This window comes from Crocodylus porosus, unplaced genomic scaffold (genome assembly GCF_001723895.1).
Source record: "Crocodylus porosus isolate Cpor-Errol unplaced genomic scaffold, CroPor_comp1, whole genome shotgun sequence".
NCBI lineage: Eukaryota > Metazoa > Chordata > Crocodylia > Crocodylidae > Crocodylus > Crocodylus porosus.
The window spans coordinates 79,766,091-79,779,175 of NW_017728906.1; the positions used below are offsets into that span (position 1 = coordinate 79,766,091).

The 13,085-nt window shown below is 41.5% G+C and overlaps 1 pseudogene; it reads right to left on the reverse strand.

Annotated features, from left to right (window-relative positions):
• Nucleotides 1–11,855: 11,855 nt before the first annotated feature.
• The window catches only part of LOC109305464, a 7,014-nt pseudogene continuing 5,784 nt past the window's right edge, over nt 11,856–13,085 (reverse strand).

Consider the following 13,085-nt stretch of genomic DNA (forward strand, 5'->3'; position numbering starts at 1 on the left):
CGCATCTTGAGTGATGCTGGATCTACAGTGGTTAAACAAGCTCTTGTGATGCTCCAAAATCAAGATACAGTAAAAGCTTTGTTATCTGGCACCCATGGGGAATGGAGAGTGGTGGATAACAAAATATGCCAGATAACTGAGCGACCCAAACAGGCATCTTTGTCTGTTCATGCTGCTGCCTGTCCTGCTGTATCTGGGGTGTTGTTGCTCCTCCCTCCTTGTTGCCACCCCCCATGGGCCCCGTGGACCTCAAGGGACAGGGAGAGGGGGGCCGCGCAGCCTGCTATGTCCCTGGGCTGTGGGGGCTTGGCAGCGCATGCTGCTTTCCCTCAGACTGTGGCGGCTCTGCAAAACTGGAAGTGTCACAGTGGGCACTTCCAATTTCACTTTGCCCTTACAAGCCAGCATGTCGGTTAACAGGGCATGACAACTTGTAAGGTGCTGGTTAACACAGCTTTTGCTGTATAAACTGCAAATTTGCCTTTCCCAGAAACACTCCCTGGGGCAGCCAGTAGGCAGGCTGTAAATCTATACATGCCAACTGCTGCCACTCTGTGGAATTTCCTGCACTCAGTGGGGGTTCTTCTTGGTTGCTGTTCTAACATGAGTAAAGTACAATTTGCCCAAATTTGTAGTCTCCTATGTATGAGATGTTCACAATTAAACAGACATACACACACACACACACACACACATAACACAGAGTACTATTCTGTGTTCCTACCAAAAATCTAATAAATATTACTTTGTGAGTATACATTTAATTAGAAGTGCGTAAAAAGCACAAATGTTGGCCTTTCCCTACTCTTTCCTCACCCAATGACCTCAGTATAAGTTATATTCATTGAAATTCCTGACTATTTAAACCAGATCATTTTAAAATTGATTGTGCATTTCTTGTTTACTGCTGCAATAATGGCTCTGAAGCTGTGAGAATAAAAGTTGTTCAAGTTATAAATAGCATACATCTGACTGTGTTCTTTTTAAGATTTTTTCCACTATTTATTTGCCTAGAGGTAAGAATTCTGGAGTTACAAAAAATATGGAATTTATTATTTTTGGCCACTCTGCATTTTTCTTGTGTCAAATGACAATACTGTCACACAGCTCAAGTGTTTATCTTTTATTCTGTATTTCACTGACATTTCACTAAGCAAAATAGTCTGTTGCTCTGTTTCTGTCTATTAAATCGTAGTAGGTGTTTAGCAATATCATGAAACCAATAAGGCTTGAAGAAACTAGGCACCTCACTAAGGGCCTTACTTGAAAAAAACCATAAACCATGAAGTCTTTGGGGGCATACTATGCTGTCCCTTACCTATTTCCTGCTTGATCTCATTTGTTACCTATGCTTTTTTTTCTGCTGTGTTCATAAACTGATTAAGGCTTATATAAAGTGATGAGCTGTCCTGTTATACTTTGACACATTTACAATACATCTGTGTAATTTGCTTTGATATCTGCCTCCTCTGCTGCTTTGTCGCCCCTTCACTGCATTCCACCTACACTATAGTGTTCCATGAATTATTTATCCAACAGAAGAGGGCCAATGTGGCTCCCATCTTCAAAAAAGGGAAGAAGGAGGACCCGGGAAACTATAGGCCAATTAGTCTTACCTCGATCCTGGGTAAGTTGTTTGAGAGAATTATTTTGGCACATGTCTATGAGAGGCCAGCGGGGGAGGTGATGCTTAGGGGCAACCAACACGGGTTCATTAGAGGCAGGTCCTGTCAAACCAACCTGGTGGCCTTCTACGACCAGGTCACCAATCCTTAGATGCAGGGGTAGCAGTGGACATAGTCTTTCTGGGCTTTCAGAAGACCTTCAACACTGTCTCTCACCCCGTTCTCATTAAGAAACTGGGGGACTGTGGTGTTGACACCTACACAGTCAAACGGGCCGCCAACCGGCTGGAGGGCCGTACCCAGAGACTGGTAGTGGATGGGTCATTTTTGACCTGGAGGGATGTGGGCAGTGGGGTTCCTCAGGGCTCGGTCCTCAGGCCTGCACTGTTCAACATCTTCATCAGTGACTTGGACAAGGGGGTAAAAAGCACCCTGTTCAAATTTGCTGATGACACTGAGACGTGGGGGGATGTGGGCATGTTAGAAGGAAGGAATAGGCTACAATTGGACCCAGACAGGTTACAGGGGTGGGCGGACGAGAATAGGATGGGATTCAACATTGTACAAGTGCAAGGTGATGCACCTGGGGAGGAAGAACCAGCAACATACCTACAGGCTGGGGAACTCCCTTCTCATCAGTACAAAGGCAGAAAAAGATCTTGGAGTCATCATTGATGCCAGGATGAATATGGGCTGGCAGTGTGGGGATGCAGTCAGGAAGGCCAACCAGAACTTGTCAGGCATCCACAGATGCATCTCAAGCACTGGTCAGGCCACAGTCAAGTACTGCGTCCAGTTCTGGGCGCCGCACTTGAAGAGGGATGTGGACAACATGGAGAGGGTCCAGAGGAGGGTCACTCACATGATCGGGGGCAGCAGGGCAGGCCCTACGAGGACAGGCTACAGGACCTGAACCTGTTCAGCCTCCACACGAGAAGGCTGAAGTGGGATCTAGTGACCTGTTACAAACTAGTCAGAGGGGACCAGCAGGCATTGGGGGAGTCCCTGTTTCCCCGAGCACTACCAGGAGTGACTAGAAATAACGGTCTCAAGCTGGCAGAGGGTAGATTTAGGCTAGATATCAGGAGGCGCTACTTCACGGTCAGGGCGGCTAGGATCTGGAACCAACTTCCAAGAGAAGTGGTGCTGGCTCCTACCCTGGGGGTGTTTAAGAGGAGGCTAGATGAACACGTTGCTGGGGTCATTTGACCCCAGTACTCTTTCCTGCCATGGCAGGGGGTCGGACTTGATAATCTGCTCAGGTCCCTTCCAACCCTACTAACTATGAAACAGCACAGTCCATCCATTCCTTTATGCATCATCCTCTGCACTTTTGAGTCAGAAAAAAATACATGAAGTTCCTCCCCTTTAGTGTTTGGTGATTTATTTCTTTGTGTTCCTTTCTCAAGCCTGAAGATTTAATATTCAAATTTATGGAGAATATCTGCATCATAAAATTCTGCTTTCTAAACATAGTGGCACTGGCCACATACAGGGCTGGGAGAATTGCTGCTCTGCTGTACAAACTATGAGCATACATGCATTCATTTATTTTCTCCCCAGAGGAAATATTCCCACTCTGGAAGAAAGATCTTCCAGGTGATAACTTGGAAGATCTCCCTTGCCAAGAGAGAGTTTTGCACAAGAATGAATGCCTGTGCACCCCCTGCCCAGCTGGGCAGCACATGCAGCAATTTTAAATCAGGCAAGCTGCCTATTGATAGCCTGCCCCCCTCTCAGATGGGGAGAGTGCAGGCCATCAACTGATAGGTTCCCCTAAGGGATGAGATGGCCCAGATAGCAGCCCTCTAGTGCAACTTGGCTAGGGAGCTGGCCTGTGAAGCTCTCCAGCTAGGGGACTGGCGCACATATATGCTTCAGCTGCTAGGCTATTTTTTTACTTGTAAGAATTTCTTATCGGTAGAAATTAATGCCTGTTTGTGGCCTTAGTTTGCTTTAGAAGGTGAAATACCTTTAGTCTGATATTTTTTTGGTATTTCTTTTAGGCTGAACAATCACTTGGTTTTATTTTTCTGCACTGTATATTTTTTCTTTGTTCCTATCACAGAAGCAGTTGTTTAATGGTTAGTTGTAAATTTACATCTGTTTGATCTAAGGTGTCTTTCTGCCTAAAGAATTAATGGTGCTTTTGATAAAATGTACTCCAAAGGTATACTGTTTTGAGGAACTCTTTTGACCTACTTGTTTTGATAATGTTTGAGCTTTCTGTCAGTATGGTTTCCCTTTATCATTTTTCTTCCCTTCCCTTTACCAGAGGCTGATTTTCTTCTAACAACCATCTTCATTTCTATTCAGTAAAACTCCCTTTATTTTTTAATTTTCTTAGGTTATTGAAGTCCGCAGTTTCCAAAAACATTAATTTTACATTTTGTCAAATAGAAGAAAGTTCAGTAGATTCAAATGGAACTAGACTGAATAATCTTGCCTATGTAATGTCCTTTTTCTTTGCTTTGAAAAATTCAGCAGATGTGGATTAAATTATTGTTCCTATGATAGGCTAAAAAGAAAATTAAAATGAGTTTTATTTTACATCTGGACTAGAAAATTCACTGCAGCTTTTTCAAGAAACCATTCTATTCAAATTTGTGTATCAGAAGTAACATAGAGAGTCCTGCTTCGTCTAGCAGAAGTTGGATTTTATAAACAAGGGCCTCCATCTTGCAAACTGATCCATTCAAGAGAACATATCACCCCAGAATATCAAGGAAGCCAGCTGGGGCCACATTTTCAAAGGTATTCAGGCATCTAAATGTTTCAAGAGGGCTTAACTTTGATATAAAATAATTTAATTCCAACTTCATTGATCTAGTCTTTGCAGTATAGTGCAACACTAGTATAAACAAAACATCAATATGGAATAAAATATTTTATTCTGCAAAAAAAATAAAGACTTTAAAAACTTTTCTTTATTTGGGACTATATCAGATACTGAAATTAAAGAATGTTCCATGGATCAGGTGTGATTTTACTTGACCAATACTACTCACGAGGCACATCTACATAAGACGCTACTGCGCATCATTACTGTGCATTTATTTGGTACTTGTATTAGCAGGTACAAAATAAATGCCTAGTAACTGGAGTTATTGCATGGTAGCACCAGTGAATGTCTTTTAAGTGATACAACTGAGTAGTAGCCTAATAATACTGCGCAGTAGCATATTAGCACTGTCCATGCTGATATGCCATGACATGCAACTGAGCAGTATTTTTCAGCTACTGTGCAGTCAACATCTCATGTAGACACACCCAGGAAGTATTAGCAAATATAGCAGAAGACCAGTTTGGCTTAGTGGGGAACTCTTCAGTGAGCTAAAACACAAAAAGGAAGCTTAGAAGAAATGGAAACTTGGACAAACAACTAGGGAGAATTATAAGAGTATTGCTCAGGCATGCAGGGATAAAATTGGGAAAGCCAAAGCATAATTGGAATTGTAGCTGGCAAGGGATATGAAGGGTAACATGAAGGGTTTCTATAAGTATGTCAGCAACAAGAGGAAGATCAGGGAAAGTGTGGGTCATTTACTAAATGGTGAAGGCAACCTAGTGACAGATGATGCAGAAAAGACTGAAGCATTCAATGCCTTTTTCACCTCATTCTTCATAGGCAAGGTCAAATCCCAGACTACTGCACCTGGCAGCACAGTTTAGGGAGGAGATGAGCAGACAATCGTGGCAAAAGGAACAGGTTAGGGACTTTTTAGAAAAGCTGGATGTCTAAGTTCCATGGGGCTGGATGAAATGCACCCAAGGGCGCTGAGGGAGGTGACTGTCAATTGGGAGAGGTCCTGGTTGATTGGAAAAGGGCAAATATTAAGAGCATCTTTAAGAAGGGAAGAAGGAGGATCCAAGGAACTACAGACCGGTTAACCTCACCTCAGTTCCTGGAAAAATCATGCAGCAGATCCTCAAGGAATCCATTTCTAAGCACTTAGAGGAGAAGGTGATTAGGAACAGCCAGCCTGGATTCACCAAGGGCAAGTCATGCCTGACCAATCTGACTGCCTTCTATGATGAGAAGACTGACTCTGTGGACATGAAGAAACCAGTGGATGTGATATACCTTGACTTTAGCAAGGCTTTTGATATGGTTTCCCACAAAATTCTCACAAGCAAGCTAAGGAAATATGGGTTGGATGAATGCACTGTAAAGTGGACAGAAAACTAGATGAATCATCAGGCTCGAAGAGTAGTAGTCAATGGTTCAATGTCTAGTTGGCAGCTGGTATCAAGTGGAGTGCTGCAGGGGTTGGGTCTGGGGCAGTTTTGTTCAGTATTTGCATCAATGACCTGGAAGATGGGATGGAGTGCACCCTCAGCAAGTTTGCAGATAACACCAAACTGGGAGGAGCAGTGGATATACTGGAGGGTAGGACTAGGATCCAGAGATACCTTGACAAGCTGGAAGACTGAACCAAAAGAAATCTCATGAGGTTCAATAAGGACAAATGCAAAGTTCTGCACTTAGGACACAACAATCCCATGGGACCGACTGGTTAAGCAGCAGCTCTGCAGAAAAGGACCTGGGCATTACAGTGGACATTAAGCTGAATACAAGCCAACAATGTGCCCTTGTTGCAAAGAAAGCTAAGGGCATGCTGGGCTGCATTAATAGGAGTATTGTCAGCAGATCGAGGGAAGTGATTCTTCCCCTTTGTTCAGCACTGATGAGGCCACATGTATTGTACTTTGTCCAGTTTTGGGGAACCTACTAGATAAAGGATGTGGGCAAATTGGAGAGAGTCCAGTGGAGAGCAACAAAAATGGTTATGGGGCTGGGGCACAGCAGAGGGCTGGACTTGATGACTTCCTGAGGTCCCTTCCAACCCTAATTTTCTATGATTCTATACTCCAGTTCTAGTGCATCTCTGTCTGACTGCAATTATTACATAATATTGTAATTTGTCCCTCTCAGAAGTCCCCTAAATAATCAGAAATGAACAAATAACAGTAAAAGGTTGATTTAGAAAAGGTTCAGAGGCTCTGACTGCTGAAAGTCCTGGTTTGGATTTCACTAGAAACAATCCACATGTAGCACAGGATAACTACCTTTCTTCTTGCTGACTTGCAGTTATTCCCTTACACAGAATGCAGGAGAAGGTGGGAGAAAGCCTATTTCACATCTCCCTGCCCAAGCTTTAAACAAAACACAGATTCCAGTTTTCTATTCCTTTTTTGTAGACTTATTTCACATTCCACCCTTTGAAATGAGGATACAGTATTATAGCTAAGTTAACAAGACCACTTTCAGGTCTAAAGTATTATGATGGCATGGATCTAGGATTTTGAAAAGCAGGGTTCAGATTGTGTGGCAAATCATCACCAAGAACACAAAACATATTTTGCTACAGAAACTAGATGCTTTACTAATATGCTGGAGGTCTAGCACCATACGATTCAGTTTAACATCAAAGTAAAAACAAATATAACTTTATTGGAATGTGCATTAATGTACTAGATTATATATTGAGTTTTAAAGAAAGACTAGGCAGAAATAATCAAAATGTATTACTTCTTTAGTCCTCTAGTCCCTATAGTTAAATGCACATCTTATTCAGATTCTTAAAACAAAATCTTGCCTTCTTGACAGTCCCTCCAGTATTTCACTGTCAGTCATTTCTACACTTGAATTCATATTATTACACCTGAATTAAGGTTTTTAGCTGTGCTGTGAAATAGAATACAGACATTACCAGAATGGTTAACAAACAGCAAAATTGATAGAAAGGACAGTTTGAATAGTAGAACATCAAAACCATTAAAAAGGAGAGAGGGTCATTAATGCCTGTGAAGTGAAAACAGATTGGTAGGAATCTGATTTGATTTGATTTGATTTGATTAGATTAGGATTAGCCATGAAGTCAACCAACTCCCTCAGTGCTGCCTGAACAGAAATGCCACTACCCCTCCCAGGCAGCTGGTTTTATAGTTTGGGTGGAGCAGGAATCAAAGGGGTGGGGGAGGAGAGGGAGCACAACTGCACCACTGGACCCCTCCCTTCCTACTCCTCTTAAATGCATTCCAGATTGTAGGACTGAATTTTGCTTTAGCAGCACCAACATCTTGCAAATTATCTTTAATGTACAATGACAAAAAATTAACTATAGATACCAATGGCTATTGGATCCAATCTAAATCCAAAGGTGAGGTCTGAAATATTTTGATTTGAAGTTCTGGTTTATATATTTTCCTATGCCTGAAGAAGGGTGTTGGTGCCCAAAAGTTTGCAAAGAACATTTTTCCAACTATTTAGTTGATCTAATAAAATATTTCACATTTATCCAAAGAACCTTGTCCATCATTCTTAATATGTATTCTCCTAGATGGACAGACAGAACAGCAAGTCCACACATCACAATGGTCACCATTAAAATCTCAATGCCAGTCCCAGATTCGTGTCTTTAAATATCACAAGTATTTACCTTTAGAAAAAGGAGAGGTTTAGAGAAAGAATAGAAAATGAAAATTAACAGTTTAGCAAGTGAGTGAGAAATGCTGTGCTATCTAAGATTTCACTATATAATAATAATGACAGTGGTTTCACAAGGTGCTTAAGGATCCTTGCAACAAAATGGGAATACTTACATGATTACAATGAAGCAAGTGCTCTTGCTGAATCACAGTGCTATCTATAAATGTAAAGTTTTAATGGTGACCACTGTGGAAAGAATCTGTCTTATTTTGTATCTTTGCAGCTAGAATAAAATGAGAAAAAGGAAACATTCATTTGTTCTTGCACAATGCAAAACCACATGTACAGGTTTTTTTAAATACTAGCCAATTAAGACTGTTCAAGATCATCTGCTAATACTGAAATTGCAAATTATCCTAAAAGAGCAATCTATTATAAAATTACGGAGAATTTGTTCTTACTTAACCACACAGTTTCATGAAGTAAATTGTTAGCCTTTGTTAATAATCAGCCCTGTGTTGATAATTAACAACTTAAGATTGAAATGGTAAAGACTATGTAGTCAGGAGCTCCATGTCCATCTGAACTTTTACTGTCTCTTTACAAATGATTGAGAATGTTTTCTGATTTATATTTTAAAAAGTTTAAACCACTTGACAAATATTTCATTGTCCTCATATGGCTTACTGCTGCCACTTGTTTGGAAAAATGAAAGGTAAGTTGAAAAATGCACCTTTTCCATTTTCATCTCTAATTGAATTCTCTCTTGACCCCCTTATTCCCCATGGCTGTATTTCAGGTTTTGATGATAAGAAAAAGAATTTTGTATTTGGATAATACAATTTTCTCACTTGCCTTCAGCGACCTTCAGCTCAATTTCCTCTCCCTGGAGACACTGTATATTATAGAATTGAATCAAATTCCTTATTCATAGAAAAAAAAAGTTCCAATTTAATCTGAATATTCAGCATTTTACACTGGTCAGGGTGATGGATGGCATATTGAAATGCTTTTGGTTCAGGTAATCAAATGGTAGAATTCAGACTTGTATTGAAAAAAATAATGAAGTCTATTCAATATTCTCATAAGGTGCAAAAAATGCACATTACATGGTAGAACTGGAGCTTTTTCTTATTACCTAACCAATAACATCTCCATTGCAAAAAGTATAGTAAAAAATTAAGAATTTATGTAGGTTAGAATATGTGAAAAGCAGCAGCTGTTGAGACCAAAAGGAGGCGGCAATTTGAGACTACTCAAATGAAGAAGTGCCAAAACTGGAGGAAAACAGATCTGTTTGTATGATACTGCTGAAGTGTTAAACATTGGTTTACTAAACTGTTTAACATAGCCTTAAGAAGCCTTTTAAAAAGTAAATAGTAGAAAAGTTTCTTTATGAGCAATTCAAGTAATTCAATTTTTGTAAATTATTTTAAAGCCTTATTCCTATGCTGGAAAGTTTTGGAAAGTAAAAATATTATTTATCTGCTCTGAAATAAACATTCTTCAGGGCAGGAGGTCTCATTTTGGAAATGAGTCTCAAGGTTTTTTGAACTTACTACCAGAAATTAGCTAACACTAAGGTGGCATATTCTTAAAAAATAACTGGTTTGAGACACCTAAGGCTGGAAGCAGCTTTATGAGGTACTGTGGTTGGACAAAATATTGTTAATGGAATACATATTAATGGTTTTGCACCCAGATGATTTTGCTTAAAAGAAATGTGTCTGGGGGTTCTCTGCATTTCTCTTGGAAATCCAGGGAATTACCTTTTTCTCATATTGAATGAATGCAATTTATCTTTTAGTTTGTACAGAGAAAGACAACCAAGATAATCAGGAAGACAGAGCAGCTACCATACCAGAGGAGACTAAAAAAAACTAGGTCTTTTCAATTTGGAAAAGAGAATTCTGAGGGGACATATTACAGAGGTCTATAATCATGAAGGGTATGGATAAAGTGAACAGAGAACTGTTATTCACCAAGTCCCAGAATACTAGACTTAGAGGCAGCCACTGAAATTAGCAAGAGACAGGTTTAAAACTAACAAGAGAAAGTACTTTGTTGCAGAGCATAGTTAACTTGTGGAACTCATTGCCGACAATGAGGTTTTTGTGGAAGATAGCAGAGCCAGGTTCAAAAAGGAATTAAACAAATTCATGGATGATAAATTCATTAAAAGCTATTAAACAGAACAGCTATGGGTGTATGCTCTGGCACCTCTAAACTAATGATGGTGGATGCCTGAGAGGGTATGACAGAGGCTAGATCACTAGATATATCCTGTTCATATGCTCTCCCTCTAAAGCAGGGGTTAGCAACATGCAGCCTGTAGGCCAAATCTGGTCTGCGGATCCACTGGATCCAGGCCACAGAGCCCAAGGATTTGGCCTATACTGCATCTGTAGCTGCACCTGCACAGAGGCTATGCCGCAAGGAGCTGCACTGGGGCTCGGCAACTTCCAGCTGCACCCTTGCCACAGATGCTTCTTCGCTCTGCCTCTTGGCTTCTCCCTGGCTGGCACAGGTGTAAGCTTCTGGCTGGTGGAGAGTTGCGCCAGGCAGCTTGAAACTGTGTCCACACTGCTACTGCTTCTCTTTCCCTCTTCCCCCAATACCACCAAGCTGCAACACCAGCAGTGTAGATCCAGCTTCCAGCTGCCCACTAGCTAGAAGCTATGCCCCAGCTGAGGAGTAAGGTGCTGGGAGAAGTGGTGGTGGTCAAGGTGACAGTGGCCATGTTGGTTCTGCTTCCAACTGCTTGGCTGCAGCATGAATACAAGAAAGCCCCCCACCCCCCACCCTTCTGATGTGCCATAAAAGCCACCTGGTCTGCATCAGACTATACCAGGTTGTTTCTGCCCATGGCTTGAAAAGGTTACCAGCCACTGCTCTAAAGCATCCACTACTGCCACTGTTGGAGACAGGATACAGGGCTAGATGTACCATTGGCACTTCTTATGTTCTTATATTAATTAAAAAAAAACAACGTGATTGTCTCAAATTCTAGGTGCCTCTAACATGCCATTAATACTATAACAAACTGATATACACACCAAGACACTGGTATTAAAAAATGCAGTGCTAGGAAGTCCACTATAGTGATTTTTCTATATGTTGTACAATGAGGGAAAATTAGCCTTTGTCTATAGTTATACTTTTAAATTCAAGGTTGTACATTGCTGGAGCAGATAAGATGAACTTCTCTTTGGTGCCTATCAGTGCAACTCATAAGAGGCAATAACCACATCCTGGAATTCAGATTTTCCAATCAATATCACTAGTAAGCCCAGCATGTAATTTTTCAAATGCAGGTCGTAGAAATGGAGAGATTGGCTACTGTGCCAGCAATGTTTTGTATCTTAATTTCTATGAACAACCTTAACAGTTTTACATAGCTTTCATCTCTGTAGGTAGGGTTTTCAAACACACTTAAGAGAGTCCAGCACACACAGACATTGAAGGGGTGTGAAGCATCTAACTTCCTTATTTGAAAATCCCATATCCCATGTCTGGCACATTAGAACATTCACAAAACCAGCACAAATGTGTAAGCCTTCAAATAGATCTTCAAGATGATAGCACTAGTATTGGCTTTGGCATTACTAAAATTAATTAAAATTAAAATAGGCCTTCTGTATTGGGAAAATACTGTTACAAAACAGAGACCTTTACAGACAGCATACACACACACGCACACACACTCTTACTGTCGTAAGAATCCTACTTTTGGAAGTGGAGCAGAAGTCAGTCTAAGAACTGCAAGTCAAGTGCCATTATTACAGGTAATACAGGTTCTACAGCCAGAAGTTACCAGTAGTTAACAATTCTAAGTATGATGAATTAGGTAACAAGAGCAGATTCCATCTCCATGAAGGGGTTACCTGTTCAAGAATAACAGGTAAAAGAAGTAGTAAAAACACCTAAAGGCTAGGGACAGACATTACACATAAACCAGTTTAAGTGATCATAAACTGGTTTAAACCTGTAACAGAACAGACAGTCAGTGCACAAAACCAGTTTGAAAATGGCTGAAACTGGTTTGAGATAAACCTGGTTGAATGTAGTATCAGACTTAACTGATTTAGTTCAAATTGGTCTATCTAATGTCTGTCCCAGACCACTTGCTGGTTTAAATTAAATCAGAGTCCTCCAGCATCCCAGCATGCTCTCTGGGCTGGGCAGAGCTCTCTGCTTCACAGCAGGGCTGGCCCCTCCCCTCTGCTTCCTGGCCAGAGCTTTGGCAAAGATTTGCAGGCACAGCAGGCTCTGCTGGCTTTCCGTGTCCCTTCCCCCTGCCCCCTCACCACTCGCTGCTTAAGCAGGGATCCCTTCCTCCTCTCTGCCACAGCACAGACCATAGCCAGCATGTGGTATGCTAGATAATTCTGTGTAAGGTTCTAGCAGAGACTGCAGACACAGCAGGGCCTGCTCTCCCCCACCCCCAGCTCACTGCTCAAGCAGGAAATCCCCCCCTCACCTCCCATCTCCACACCATGGACCCCAGGACCATGGACCCTAGGCATGTAGTATGCTAGCTAGAGCTGAGAGGTGTTTGTGTGTGTCTCTCTCTCCAATTTCACTGGGGCAAGCAGACAGAACAGTGATCGCTTGGAGTTAATGAACAGGTCAGCCAGTAAAATGTTTAAGAAGTGTGATGTAACAGAGAGAGGCCATTGTTTTCCTAACCAGGTGATAAAGATTGTTATCACTATCATCCCCCAGCTGGCTTGCTTGCCTGTCAGTTTGCTGCAGACAGTATTGAAAAGCTCTGTATCATCAACAGATGCGTGCACTGCACCTCTCTCCCCCTTGGCTTTGATCAAGGAAGTGGCCCTGTTTGATTCAGGACCAGAGCTTAAAAGCATAATTGTATGTGACTCAGGCACGTGTTTAAGGGCCTTCATAGTATCATAGTTTCTAGGGTCGGAAGGGACCTGAATAGATCATCTAGTCTGACCCCCTGCCATGGCAGGAAAGAGTACTGGGGTCAAACAACCCCAGCAAGGTGTACCTCTAGCCTCCTC